Raw genomic sequence first — 13883 nt, 5'->3', positions numbered from 1 at the left:
GCACGTATTGCACGAAACACTGGGTGTTATACGCAACTAATGGAGCATCGAACTTTACATCGGGAATCCAGGGATGTACTGTATGGTGACTAACATAATATAATAAAAAATCATTAAAAAAAAAAAAAAGAGTCCTGGAATGGAGCTGAGTTGTGGCCCAGCTCCCTGCTCAGTAGGGAGCCTGCTTCTCCCTCTCTTTTTGTCCCTCCCCCATCCGTTCTCTCGTTCTCTCTGTCTCTCTCTCTCTCTCAAATAAATAAAATCTTAAAAAAAAAGAAAAGGGAATGACTCAATATCTTTTAATTAATATCATTTATTCAATTAATACTCATTTAAGTCAGTGTACAACATGAATAATTTGAAGTTTGGCTAAAGTCAACCAGAGCTATTGTGCTTTGCTTGGGCAAAAATTTGCTAATAAACTATCAGAATCACCTGGGGAATTTTTAAACTTTATCAGTTCTCAGGGCCCTCCTGCAGAGATTCAGATTCCGTTAATCCGGGTGGGCTTGGCCATCAGTATATTCTCCAAACTCCCTGGTGATTCTGATATACTGCCAGGATTGAGAAACTCTGTTTCAGAACAACATACTTAATAGAGAATATTAGCAAATTTTGAGGGTACTCAGAAAATGAATTATCTAATACTGAGATACAACTTCATTTTATTTTTTCATAAAATTTGCCAACTAATTAAATTAGGCAAGATCACAGACATGCTGAATGCTGATTTCAGCTAGACATTTAAGAAATCTTGATTATATTGCAGGAAAAATTTTTTTTTAAAGAGTGATACATGATGAGTAGTTTGATTTTTTATCTTTTTTTTTAAAGATTTATTTATTTATTTGACAGAGAGAGACAGCCAGTGAGAGAGGGAACACGGGCAGGTGGAGTGGGAGAGGAAGAAGCAGGCTCATAGTGGAGGAGCCTGATGTGGGGCTCGATCCCATAATGCCAGGATCATGCCCTGAGCCGAAGGCAGACGCTTAAGAACTGAGCCACCCAGGCACCCCTGATTTTTTATCTTTTTAAAAAAGATTTTAATTATTTATTTGTCAGAGAGAGAGAGCACGAGGGAGAAAACACAGCAGGGGGAATGGCAGAGGGACAAGCTGCCTCCCCCCTCAGCAAGGGGCCCAACACAGGACCCAGTCCCAGGACCCCAGGATCATGACCAGAGCTGAAGGCAGAAGGCTAACTGACTGAACCACCCAGGTGTCCCTTTCTATTTTGTTAAGCTATTACCCAAAGTATATCTAAAGCATGCATGTGTGTGTGTGTGATGTGATGTACTCTATACAGTTTAATTCTCCATTTTGGCGGTTAAAGAATCTTTATCAGTGATGTGACTAGGAGTATGACTTTTAAAAATTACTGTGTCATGATATTAGGAACCCATATAATATTTGGCATGACAATAGTCTACTTTTAAAATACTCTTATTACTAGAATGGTAATGATACTGTTTAATAAAGGAAAAAAAGCTGACTCCTGGATCTTGAGTTAAAGATTTGACAATGAGGTGCACCTGGGTGGCACAGTGGTTAAGCGTCTGCCTTTGGCTCAGGGTGTGATCCCGGCGTTCTGGGATCGAGCCCCACATCAGGCTCCTCTGCTGTGAGCCTGCTTCTTCCTCTCCCACTCCCCCTGCTTGTGTTCCCTCTCCCCCTGGCTGTCTCTATCTCTGTCGAATGAATAAATAAATAAAATCTTTAAAAAAAAAAGATTTTACTATGAAAGTACAAGATAGTGGTCTTGTGGTTTAGCCATTCATGTGTTAAAATATGTAGGAATTTAGCAGTTTGCATGTTCAATGTTAACCATTGGAGTATTGTGGCTACTAAAAACAAAACAAAACAACCCTCCCTAATTTAAGTTTAGAGGCATTAAAAGACTTTTAGTCTCCGTATCAGAATATGTATTATTCTCACTCTGCTCAAACTAGACTGGACTTGGAAATGTGAATGCCATTTTTTTTTGTTTAATATTATTAAACAAAAACAAAAAAAGGATTTTGAAGTGTGGTGATGTTTGGGGGGAAAAAAAGGATTCAATAAGCCAGAAACCTTTAACATGGAAAATAAATGTGTGTGAAGAATCCATGACAGTTGTCCATGATAATTGTCTTTAAATATTTGAAGGGCTCTCATGCCAGAGAATTTTTGATAGATTTTTGTGTGGGTATGGTGAACACACTAGAAAATATTTTGTTAGGCTGAGATCTACCTTCAAATCAAGACTCAAATTGTTCACATGCAATGAAATGTCCTGTCCTTAAGATAAGGGCTCTCTTACAACTAGAAATTCTTAACCAGAGGAAAGGGACTTCTTTCGAGAAACAGTGAAGGTTTGGGTGCTGGCAGTGCAGTGAACAGTGGACAATGTTTCCTATTAGTTTCCTTACAGTTCCAGAATTTATTTAACACAGTTCAGAAGAGCAAACGATTTAAGATTACGAAAGTACTTAATATCGGAAATGAAATCACAAGAAGGGACTTCTAATCTTTCTTCAATATGAGCAGTTGGTTTTCCTTGAACAAAAGTTATATATGCCAATTTATATATTTTTATGACCATTCTCCTATATTCTATTTCATATGCCCACAGACTATGAAAAATGGAGAAATATTTTCTACCTTGCAAGAAATATTTAATATACATTGTCAATTCTCAAATCATAAGCAATTCAATCTTAACTACTGAACTTGAACCAGGAGTCATGTATGTATATATAAAAGGTAAAAAGTACATCTTATACCATCTTATAACAGGTTATATTTGACAGCTGAAGGAGTGCTTTAAGTCCTATTAGAATATATTAGTCTGTCACAAAACTAGCTTTAGAAATGAGAGCCTTAAGCAAGTTCTTTCTTTGAATGAATGAAATACAAGATTGTTGAAAAGAACTCCTTAATGACTTCCATTTATTTTTGAAGTCTGTAAACATGCTGCAAAAGAGAAATAAGCTTTGGCATTTCCCTACCAAAAAAAAAAAAAATCTCTTCAAATTGTGGATAACTACGTATAAATATTGCCTTAGAAAACTAAGCAGGAAATAGATGTTCTTTCCATGGCTCAGGACCTCCTGACCATAATCAAATTGAGTGAGTGAAAGATCTATATCCCACATCAGATTTTAAGTCATCCAGTTCTCATAAAATGCCTGAGATGTGATTATAAAATGAATTAACCATAATCTTTACAGAGGTGTCAGTTGCACATATTTAATTTTGCATATTTTTAAAGGCTAATAAATCAGGTGAACAGAAATATATGCCAAAAGCCATAACAATTTTTATGCACAGTTAGATGAGGTATTTTTTCTGTTACTTTAATAAACAGTCATTTAGCCAAAGTTTTTTCCAGTGAAACTCTATAGTAGATTTTCACACTATATTATTTAAATAAAGGAATGAGAAAGCATAAAGTCCTTCTGTGGCTCTCTCCCTTATTAGTTATGTGATTGGGCATGCTACTTTTTTGCTCATATTTTCTCATCTGTAAAATTAGAATATTAGTAATAGTATACCCTGTATTGGATTTGTGATAATTAAATAGAATAATGAAAGTAAAGTGCTTAAGACAGGCCTAGAACATGGAAAATCCTCAACAAATCTTAGCTACCATTGCTGTCATCGTTGTTATACTATCATGTCTTCTTTTGACTCTTTTTTTTTTAAAGATTTTATTTATTTATTTGACAGAGATAGAGACAGCTAGCGAGAGAGGGAACACAAGGGGGGAGTGGGAGAGGAAGAAGCAGGCTCATAGCAGAGGAGCCTGATGTGGGGCTCGATCCCAGAACGCCGGGATCACGCCCTGAGCCGAAGGCAGACGCTTAACCGCTGTGCCACCCAGGCGCCCCTTATTTTGACTCTTTATTTTGAAAGTTTAGAAGATACATATTTGGTAAAAAAGCCTATAAAAATGGATCTCCATTTGCTTTCTGACAAAAAATAAAGACAATTTCTGTCAAGGACTGAATGTGTATTCCTCTCAAATTCATCCTAAAACCTGAATCACCAGTGTGATGGTATTTGAAGGGGGGCCTTTGAGAGGTAAAACAAGTTTAGATGAGGTCACAAAAATGGTGCTCTCATGACAGGATTGGTGCCCTTATAAAAAGAGGAGGGGACATGAAGAGTTCTGTCTGGTCATACACTGAGGAGAGGGCATCTGAGGACACATCGAGGAGGAGGCAGCTGCCTATAATAAGGCAAGAGACCATACCTCCGGAGACACCAATGTGGTCACACTTTGACCTCTGACTTTTCAGCCTCCAGAACTGTAAGAAATAGCATGTTTTTGAATCTGTCCAGTCTGTGGTATTTTGTTACAGCAGCCCAAGTTGACAAAGACAATTTCACTCTCCTACCCACTTACACATGTGCATTCTGATGCTATACCCAAAAACAGGTATCCAAAAGACTTAGACCTGGAGGAGACCTTTTGTAAAAACAGCAGTGATTCATTGTAGGTAAATGTGTCCTCCTCTGACAATGCAGTGTGATCACAGGCCCTGCGCTTCTAAGGCAGCACTACCCTCAGGCAATATCTTAAAACATTTCTTGTCATATGGATGCTCTGAAAAAAATAAAAGCAAATAAAGATAAAGTTTCAATGTCAAATAAGAAGCAACACCTATAAAAATATTCTTGGGAATCCCATGTTGTAGTGAGCTTTTTTATATTTAAGGTTATCCAGAATTCCCTTCCTTTGGAAAACAGCACCTTGATCTATTTTCTACAGTTACTTCTCCTCTGTTATGTGCAGGCCTGATGGAATTGTAAATAAAAGAGCCATTTATTTCTGAAAGGGGTGAATAGGTAACCCAAACTAAAATGCCCAATTGAACCTTCAACCCAATTGAAGCCTATCTCCTAGAGTTTGAAACTTAACCGAATGCCTCAAGGGCTGAAACAGTCAACCAAAAGACAATGGAGCTCATGCATTTTGGTAGTTTCCTGACAGCATTTTTGACAAATTCTTATTACCCCAGTACTGGCTTCTGTATTTTCCAAACCTATTCTCCATCCTTGTCAATTCTGTGAATTACAAGATATACTTTAATTATATTCTCTGTAATTTAGGCAATGTCTTTCTCTTGCTCGCAATGAAAATAACCTAACTGATAAACATAAACAAAACAAACAAAAAACAAATGCACAGCCTGCCAAGCTTCCAGGAAGGAAATGTGTGTGTATCTATACATCTTTATCTCTACCTCTCTATCTCTATCTCTCTATTTCTCTCTCTCTCTAGCTACCTATCATTTATCTAATCTGTTTATGTTTTACCCAATATTTCTCTGCCTGATTTGACCAAACTCTTCCCCCTCCACCTCCCTGCCTCGTCTCCTGAACATCTATTGGCTCCAGGTAGCATGCTTTGAGCAACATGTTCGGATGCATTAACTGTATCCATGAGCAATGTGTTAAATCTGGGGAACTGACATTCCATAGTTGATTACTGCTTTCATAACATTCATTTCCTCCACTTCTTCATATCATCTCCATCGCATCGAAATGATTGCATCACATTTCTCAAGTATTGAAAAGCTCACACTTACACAAGAAAACTCATTTTAAACCATAGCATCTGGACTTTTGCACAGAAATGCAAAGACGTGCCATCTTTCATTAAGTTAAAAAATGAGATCAGAAACCTACCTAGGTTACTGTATTTTTCTCCCTGCTTTCATCGATATTGGCCTAAGGCAATTAATCAATAAGCAAGGACAAGGGGTGAAAACATAGTCTTTGATATTTAATAAATGAATCAGTGGTGTCCCTTGCTTAAACATATAAATTAATAAGCATTAGGTCCCTTACTTAATGAGGAATTTCCCTTTTAAAACCTGAATGAATTATCGAAAAGACCATGGCATACATTCAAAGGCATTTTCTGACCTTCTTGTATTCTGGCCAGCATGAATTATTAACAAGTGCTCTATATCTGTAAGTCTATTAGATATTGTTTGTATGAAAACTTTGCTTAAAACGAAGCTAAGCTAGTGAAGCAAGGAAAGCACTTAAGGTAGCAAAAAATATTTACACACGTTTTGCAGTAAAATATTAACAAAGAATGATAAAGACTTTTATTTTATTGATGATTTTAATTTCACATTTTAAAATGTTCAGCATGGGAGGAAATAATGGGATTCCTATTCATGTGTATTTGAAGAGTAAAAATCATGGGTAAAGTAAAAGTTTCTATGTCTTTATTTTGTATAATTCTTTCTGAAAGTTCTATAAAATGTTTTCCAAGATATTTAAAATCAAAAGAAAATTCCTACACTAAAATATGCTATAAAATATAACAACTTTAAATTAAAATATATTTTAATGACAGCAAAGGTCAAAAGGCTACACATGGTCTCCTAACACTAATTCTAAATGTAGTCGGTTGTATCTCAGCAAAGATATTACAGATCTTTTATTAACCCTGGGAGAACGATGGTCACTAGACAGCTAGCCTTGCTGTGTATTCTGGGAATTGATTAAGAAAGTCATCTAGAATCTATGAAGCTACTATTTAATTGTGTGGGGCTACTTACTCCAATAGTTCCTCAGAAGTCTTTTAGTGGGCAATGGTATCAATTTTCACCATTTCTCTCCCAAAGAGAAAAATAAAAATAATATAGTAAATTGTTCATGAAGCTAAGTTTACTCGATATAAAGGATTGACCTTTTTCTCTCATATTTTTGCTTATTACATTTTTAAATTGAATGATAGTGATAACTCACATTGCTTTGTAGATGAAATTAGTTGTTTTCTTAATGTTTCTAATGGCAAATGAGAACATTGGTGGCCTTGATATTTTTTTAAACTAACTATGAAATTTGGAAAACTTAAAATGATGGATTTAAAATTTTTGTCCTGTAGGATTTAAAAGTTTTATAATTTTTAAATATTAATTTTCACTGAATATATATAACATTTAAAATAAGGTTACTTTTAAAACACTTAAATATTAAAACATTTCTTTCCAACTCTGTACAGAAATAAACTATTTTAGACAAATAAAAATTATTAATATGAAAGATCCCTAATAAATAAATTTCACAATGACCTATTTTTCTGATTTTCAACAAGAAAATGTGTACTCATTTCTTAATCATCGATCCTTCATTCAGTTTGAACATTGTGCATCACACTAAATTTTCCTGATTTCTTCTTGTTTAAAAAATATGGAAAGCACTTTTTAAAATCCTTCTTTTTATTATTATTTTTAATACACTGCCATACTTATTGTGCATACCTGAAGTGGTTAAGCCTAATGCTATTGAGTGGAAAGTTTTTATGACTGCATTCAATCTTCACAGAAAGAGTTAGGATCATCCCTCACATTATCAAGTATTGCAAAATTCAGGTTGGGTCTCCAGTACACTATTGAAAGTGGGAAATAAATGTCAAGTAGAAGAATATGATGGTTGATTGATGACATACTAAGTTAAAGAACCACCTAAGCAATGTTTCTGAGGTATAAGTGCAGATTATTTGAAAAGGACTTCTTAAGGACTCCTACATGTATTTATTTATTCATCTATCTATCTATCATCTATCTATTTATTTATTTAAATATTTAATTTATTTATTTTAGAGAGAAAGAGGGTACACACACGAGCACGGGCTGGGGAGGGACAGAGGGAGAGAGAGAGAATCTCCAGCAGATTCCACACTGAGCACGGAGACCAGAGCCTGACGCTGTATCTCATGACCCTGAGATCATGACCTGAGCCGGAGCTTAAGGGACTGAGCCACCCAGATGCCCCAAGGACTCTTACATTTAACTTAAATCATTTTGGATAAACTTTATGTGAGTACGTATAAACCTCAAATGAATTGCAAGCTCATACTTAAAGTTTTAAAGAATTACAGAAATAAAATTACAAAATAAATATAAAATGTTTAATATTTAAAATTGAATTAAAAGTAAAAATATTAATCTGCTCTGACAGATGATGTTGTTTAGCTAAAACCAAATAGTTGATTACACTATAAATGTGGTGCTGACTCTGGTCCAGTTTCTTTCAAAATTACAGGGCCTAATTATGTATATTATATGAAACTCAGTTTCTCATTCCATACCATTAAATGAACTAATGAAAACCTGTGTAGTACACCCTATCATAATCTCCTTTTCTCTTCTCTTGGCATGAAGGCATTATTTTTATTTATTTATTTATTTATTTATTTATTTATTTATTTATTTATGTAACCTCAGTTCTTAGCTACCAATCCTCAAAAGTTAGAGAAGAGCTGCATTCTTAAATTTGCATCCAAACTGTGACTAAAATCCTGTGGCAGTATATGGCTTTTTGTTCCCAAGTTTATGAAGAAATTTCCCTTTTAAACTTGAATATAGATTAACATAAAAATGAAATAAAATAATTAATTTACAGTCCCAGAGAAAACATTTGTGCAACCATGTTAAGAAACATCATTGGTCCATTCATATTTCCTTTCTTATGTTATCAGACCTGCTTCAGATGTCTTTGATCTGGAATTTTTCGGTAGACCTAAACAAAAGTAGGGAGCTAAGCAAAAAATGATTTGGTAAGTCACAAGATCAAAGCACTGGTCATCAAAAATACCACAGAATAACTGGCAACAGTTAAATTGTTTGAAACCTTGCTGTCTTATTTAAATATCTATCTATACTCAATAATTTGTCTGTATAGACATGCACACATATATTCCTACACATGCACACATATATAATATGTATGAATATACTTAATAATTTTAACATTTATGCTTGTCTGTCATGAACGGCAGTAAGTCCTTAAAACCAAAAAAGACCCAGAAATTTATTTTGAGGAGCAGCAAAGGAACTGGAAACTGAAGAGATCCAGTACAAATCCATGGCCAGTTTTGGATGGAAATTATATTATGTGGAGACAATAGCGAGGATGAAAAATAAAACAAATTTAAAACAAACGAAGACTAACAGCTAATATCTGGAGATACATACACACACACAGCCATGCCCTGGCTTCTGTTAATTCATAGTCATATAAGAGAGATTATAGAAAGAATATTTACATGATACTTAGCGGTAAATTTACAAAAAAGGGGGGGGATATATATTCACTATCTATAAAGGCTGCTGCTTTTTCAGCTATGAGAACTACCTAACAAGCAAGTACAATTCTGTCATAAGATTAAAAAAGAAAGTCCCCTTTTTCCTGTCCCTCCCAATCCCAATTACTCCACTAAAAGGAACCGATGTTAACAGCTGATTGATTCTTTCTAGCACTTTTTGGCATTCACTTATGTGTGAGGTAATTTCCCACACTATTTTTATTTTTTCCAAAATGTCTTAACTTTTCGCCTGTATACGCTTCCTGATATCCTCAGCAACTACTGAATTTATGAATTATTTCAGGAAAGAACAGACAATTAGATTTTGTCTTAACATCTAGGTGACTCTTTTTCTACATTTTCAGACCTTTTTTTAATTAAATTTTTTTGCAGCTTTTCATATTTTCACTATTGATTTTTGGTACTATTCATAGGCTTTATATGTATTTTGTCAAATTTAATAAAAAAGTTTCCAATCTTGTCATTTTTCATTTAGTATCATTTATGCTGTCTTTTGTCATAAAAAAGATATATTGTTACATAGTTATGCTGTCAAATTTCCCTTTGGTATTTTGGATTTCTGTCATTGTTGGAAAGTCATTGTGATCTTAATAATTGTAAAAGTGGTCCAGTTTTAAAATTAAATCATTTTATATTTTATTTAATATATTTACATAATTTATTGAGGTGGAACTCACTTGGTATAACCTGAGAGGCAAGAATATAACTTTATTTCCTTTTCAACACTCCATTCTTACTCCTATTTTTTTTTAATTTTTCCTAGAGCAACTTAGTAAATAGTGTACTCTTTCACTTTTGATACTATATGTCACTTTCATATTTTATCAATCCCACATTTACTTGAAATTACTTCTGGATTTATTTAAATTCCACTGATCTATTTTCTTCTTTGTGGACCATTATCATGCTATCTCAATATCTATAGCTATGTAATATACTATGGTATCTAGCAAAGCAAGGTTTTCATTTTTTTAAAATGTCTTAGCATTTTTAGCATTAATACATTTACTAAGAAACCCAGAATCAGCTTATAAATTCATTTGGGCAGACTTGACGCCTTTCTAGAATTTCATAAATAATGGAATCATATAGCATGCATGCCTTTTTTGTCTGTCTTTTTTTTACTCAACATGTTTTTGCTATTCATACATACAATTACATTTATCAGTAGCTCATTCTTTTCATTGCTAAGTATATTGCATTTTGTTTATCCATTCAACCTTAACCATTTGGTTTGCTTCCATGTTTTTTGACTGTTATGTGTAAATTTCCTATACGGGTTTATGTATAAGTCCTTGTGTGGACCTAGATATAGTTGACCCCTAAATAACAGATTTGAACGGCACAGGCCCACTTATACACAGATTTTATACAGTACAGTGCTGCAAATGTATTTTCCCTTATGATTTTCTTAATAACATTTTTTTCCTCTAGCTTACTTTATTGTAAGAACACAGCATATAATACATATAACATAAAATGTATATTAATTGACTGTTTATGCTATCAGAAAAGCTTCTGGTCAACAGTAAGGTATTAGTAGCTATGATTTGGGGAGCTCAAAACTTATACACAGATTTTCAACTGATTGGGAGTGAGCACCCCTAACTTCCTGTGTTATTCAAGGGTAAATTGTATTTTTGTTTCTCATGAGGAAGTATCTAGAAGTAGAATGGCTGGACTATAATAAGGTAGGTGTGTGTTTAACTTTATATTCTAACCAAGAAGTTTATCAAAATGATTGTACAATCATCTCACACTCCCCTGTGTGCATGAGAGTTCCAGTTACTACATATCTTCACCAACACTTCTTATTGTTAGTTAAAAAAATTCAACTCTTCTAGTGAGAATATATACATACTTATTTGGTTGATGTGTGTATATCCTGATGACTAATGGTACTGAGCATCTTTTCAAGTGCTTATTTGTTATCCATATATCTTTTCAAAATTAGGTCAATGATACAGCTCAAATTAATTTCCCTGTATCATGTGAGGTAAGAGGCAAAGCTGATTTTTATACATACAAATATACAGTTTTCCTAGCACCAAAAATGTGAGAGTCTACTTGAGGATTTCCAATTCTCTTCCACTGACCTAAATACTTGACTTTTTAAATACCAGGCTCACTTTATTTTATTTTTATTTTTTAATAATAATTTTTTATTATGTTATGTTAGTCACCATACAGACCAGGCTCAATTTAGAGCAAACTTTAGAGTACTTCTAGAGATCAGTTAGTTTAAGTCACCCAAGTTTACTCTTATAAAAAAGGATTTTGGCTATTGAATATTCACATATTCAATTGTGGGAGAATTGGCGTCTCAACAATACTGAATCTTTCAAACCATAAATATATCTCTCCAGTGATTTAGGTCTTCTTTAATTTTCCTGTGTAGTGTTTACAGTTTGCAGTATTCAGGTATAGCAAATATTTTGTTACATTTCCATTTGTGAGTTTGTTTGTGGTTTCTATTTCTTGAAAGATAGGGATTTTTTTTTGTTTTGTTTTGTTTTTGGTTTTGTTTTTTTTTTTTGAGTCACAGTCATGTGCCCTTCAGTGCAGTACTGCATGACTGGGGACATCTCTGGACAAGCACCAAGAAAAAAATGGGAGTTTCTCACACGCAAGGATCACAGAACTCTTTTTTTCTACTCTTTTGGCCAAAAAGATGTTTTCCCTACAGTTTCGGGTGTCTGCAAAGTCACCACTGCAGTGCAGCTCCATGATGGGGGTCACCCACAGGCAAGAGTAGTAGCTTTTAGGTGACAACTTGCCCAGCCATAGTTTACAGTCCTTAATCTCCCTATTGATGTCTACTTCCACTTCTATTAATACTTTATCACTTATTTTCTGTATTTGGTATTTTTCCTATTATTTTAAGTGTTTGCATATTTATTGCTTTTGTTACTTTTTGATCATTAATGTTTGTTTTTAATAACGAGCCATATGTTTTGCAATTTAAAAAATCATTATCTAAGAAATTCTTTGAGATCTTTGGTATGATTTATGTTTGTTTCTCCCAGGTGCCTGAGGGAACTAACAACTTAGAAACTGTTTAAAATATATTCTCAGATGAAAGATTTCCAGAAGACTTGAGTGGTATAAATTTGGCTAACAAACTTATAGGAGGGTAGACTTTCAAAAAAAAAAGTTAACACAACAATTTTAGGAAAAGTTATTTTTCTATTTTATCCTTTCACTAGGGGTTTTCCTTCTAGAAGCCTTGCTTGTTCCTTTGCTTGCTTGTTGTTTGGTATCTCTATTCAGATTTCTCATCCTGTGTGGGGCACATGAAAATATCAAAACCAAAGCTTTATGTTACTAGTAATTCCCAAATGGCCTCAGGGCTGCTGGCAGTTTCAATCCTCCCATACCTTTTTGGATTTTGAGGGTCTTTGCTTACATTACATTGCCTGTACAGACCTTTGCTTACATTATATTGCTTGTACAGACCAAATATGGGAATTATTACAGTCCATGAGATATTCTGCTTTTTGGAAACTTGTAAGTAGGTATAATCCACAGGCACTATGAATACTTTACCTGCTCTTAAATGATTTTTCTTAATCTTTCAGCAAACCATCTTGTCTATTAAAAAATATCAAGGTCACATTCTTTGAGCTGGAAAATAAATACTTCCAAGAACAGCACAGAAGGCTAAGTGTGTGATTCATATCTTCATCAATATCATTTACAAAATGGCCATGGTTATATCTGTACCTTTCTGAGGGGTCTAGAAAGAGGAAAACATGGAGAAATAGAAAACAGATTTTTTTTGTGTCTCTACATTTGTATAACTTTCTGTGAAGTGTGGTTATAACTTTATATGGTCATATTTGGGGCACTTTCATGTACACAATAAATGTAAGAGAAATATATACACAGTTTAATAAGTATTCCAAGATCAAAGGACATAAGATGAGTGCTTTAGGGAATAGAGAATGAAATGAGATCAGAGCTAAATTTTGATTTAGAGAGAGGTAAAGGAATTCAAAAGTAATGATTTTCAAATGTATTTCAAGTTTCTTGAGAGAGAAGTCAGGTAGGCATGTTGACTTTTTTCTGCTTTTCTTTTCTTTTGATATCCTGCTACTGCACCAGGGTTTGCAATTTATTAAAGTGAGGCTATACACACACACACACACACACACAACATATGTATTTCTGTTGAAAAGTATAGGTTAAAGCTCATTGTGGAGAAATTTTCTTTAAAATTTTCTTTATGTGCTCTTTAGCTTTTCTCATAAAAGTTTGGTAGTTCATAATACTCATATTGAGATAATGCCTTATCCCATTATCTAGTAGTAGGCAATTAAGTAATTGAGCTCTACAGAGTTTAAGTTATCTGTTAGAATTTCACTGCTTCTGAAAAGACTTCAATGTCTCCCCAATATCTTCATATAAAGTCCCAAATCATCAAAACAATTTAAAATGTCCTTTATGACCTGATGCCTATTTAATTCTCCAACCTAATCTTTGGCCAATTCTCAGTATACTCCAGCAATACTGATTTTGTGTGTGTGTGTGTGTGTGGTAATTTCAAGTTTTTATTTTAATTCCAGTTAGTTAACAGATGGCATAATATTAGTCTCAAGATTAGAATTTAGTGATTCATCACTTACCTATAACACCCAATGCTCATCAAAACAAGTACTCTCTTTAATACCCATCACCCACTTAACCCATCCCCTGACCCACCTCCCTTTCAGCAACCCTTAGTTTGTTCTCTATAGTTAAGTCTGTTTTAGGATTTGCCTCTCTCTTTTTTC

The sequence above is a fragment of the Ailuropoda melanoleuca genome, chromosome 1 (genome assembly GCF_002007445.2).
Source record: "Ailuropoda melanoleuca isolate Jingjing chromosome 1, ASM200744v2, whole genome shotgun sequence".
Taxonomy (NCBI): domain Eukaryota; kingdom Metazoa; phylum Chordata; class Mammalia; order Carnivora; family Ursidae; genus Ailuropoda; species Ailuropoda melanoleuca.
Note: the sequence above shows the minus strand (reverse complement) of the source record.